The sequence below is a fragment of the Galeopterus variegatus genome, unplaced genomic scaffold (assembly GCF_000696425.1).
Source record: "Galeopterus variegatus unplaced genomic scaffold, G_variegatus-3.0.2 Scaffold21285, whole genome shotgun sequence".
Classification (NCBI taxonomy): Eukaryota; Metazoa; Chordata; class Mammalia; order Dermoptera; family Cynocephalidae; genus Galeopterus; species Galeopterus variegatus.
In genome coordinates, this window is record NW_007747396.1 from 1 (window position 1) to 2350 (window position 2350).

Consider the following 2350-nt stretch of genomic DNA (forward strand, 5'->3'; position numbering starts at 1 on the left):
AAAAAAAAAAAAAAAAAAAAAAAAAAAGAAAGATGAAATGAAAATAAATTGAGAATCTCATCTCCAAACACACGAAGCAAACCTCTGCTTCTTTGGAAGTTATTTACCACTGTTGATATTTAATACATTTAAGACTGATATTTAATTTCACCTCTCAGTTCAGGCACACTATGAATCAACAGAATAAAGTTTTAATATCTTTTCTAAATCTTGGGACTGTTCTTTGGTCTTTAGAAGCAACAGTATACAGGTTAATTCCATAAAAAAGATCTAAACAATTAGATGTTAGACCTTTAAATATAGTTAAACTCTGGAAAGAATAATTAATTCAAAATTGCTTTCATACACTACATGCACAATAGGCCTAACACCTGAGCCTGGAGGGATTATAAAGCACCGGGGCTGCCATTTGCTGATGCATGGCATTGCACAATTGCATCTTGCCTTCCACAGTCCACAAGAAACAGGAGGCTTTACCATTCCATGATGCCACATGTGTGTAGTATTACTACTTTGCTGCCTGCTCCAACACCATTCTAAAAATTCCTGGAGTCCTGAATCTGAGGCATGTCCTTACCTTTCAAAATGTAGTAGTTCTTGAGAAGATGCAGTTGAAAGGAAGGCCAGAAGTGCTGATCTCAGATTCGTACTAGTAGCTGTGCTAGGCTGCATTTGCTGGGGCCTTCTGTGGGGAGAGGAGGCGTGACTTTTTTCAATTAAAAAGTTGCAAATTTGGGCCGAGCCTGTGGCGCACTAGGGAGAGTGTGGCGCTGGGAGCACAGCGGCGCTCCCGCCGCGGGTTCGGATCCTATATAGGGATGGCTGGTGCGCTCACTGGCTGAGTGTGGTGCGGACGGTCTCAAAAAGGACAAAAAAAAAAAAGTTGCAAATTTAAGTTAACTTGAACTAAACAGAAGAAAAAGAAACTGAAGTGGAACCAATGGAATTACTGCTCTTCCCATAAATATTTCTTCAGAAATGAGTTATTTTCTACAAGATAGAGGACTTTTAGTGTACTTCTAAAAGAAGTGGATTTTATTTTCATCTGAGATGGGCCTTCGCTTCTTTTCTTCCCCACTGTGACTTTGTGCTTCTGGTTTACTTTGCTTTTCTGTTTTTCGCAGCTTTTGGGAACGTCCCTTGTCCTACTGGTTTCTACATCCATTAGGAAAAGTTGCCCTTTGGTCCAGACACCAGCTCACCACCTCTGACTTTCCTTAGCAGGCTTTTCTTTGTTTTGAGAGTGTATTTATTCCAGAGAAGAGCCCGTGTAGCAAATTGTATACTTTTTTTTTCTGTTCTCTTGTGTTCTACACCTATCTCTTGTGTCAGTTGTCTGCCTGCACCACACTGTACTGCTCATGCTTATTTTTTCTCTGCATTTCCACTGTAGACTTACTGAAAATAAATGAGTCTCAGCATTGGGAATGCACTCTCTCTGATGTGGCAGATTCACTGCATTTAGCATTTGAGTGGTCTCATTTTGTGCCTGCTCGGCCGGATAGGAAGTGAAATACAGTGATGAAGCGTGAGGGGTACTGGTGTTAAATGTCCACAGAGTGAACTATCTGGGTGACAGGATTCTGGGATGCTAACTGGGATGAGTCAGTCTTTCATCTTACAAATAAGTGAAACTCTAAATCTCCCTGACAGTCAAATATTGCCCTTTCAGTTGGCTAACATCTAGAAATAGCTCATTGGTCATTCTTTCTAGAGTGACTAACTAGTGGAATTCTACTCCTGGACTTAATCTTACAATATTATGACAAAGGGGTCAGTCTGTCTTTCAACTAGGAAATGTTTCTATTACTTTCAGTTATTCTGCTAAATTCTCCTATAAATAAATCATCTTCTTTAGATATTTTACCTAGGCATAATGACTGTCTCTTTTTTTCATTCAATCAAATCACATTTATTGAACAACTATTAGTGCCAGGCATTGTGCTTAGTTTTAAAATTGAAGTTATTTAGTCCTCTGCATATCCTCACTTTTATGTATCCTAAAAGTATATTTAATCTTATTTTTCTCATTATTCTGAAGTATATTACTTTTTTCTTACTTATAATCTGAAATCATACTTGAAGCCATTAACTCCCAAACTCTCTATTCTTTTTTTTTTTTTTTTTTTTTTTTGTCTTTTTCCATGTCCGGCAACGGATCGCAACCTTCAGTGTTGCCCCCGTACCGGACCGGGGACCAGCAACGGGATCGCAACCCTCGGTGTTGCTCCCACGCCTCGCTCAGCCAGTGAGCAGCGGGGAACTGGTCCGTATGTGGGATCCGAACCTTCGGGTGGGAGTGCCGCCGCGCTTCCCAAGCGGCACACTATCCAGTGCGCCACCGGGCCGG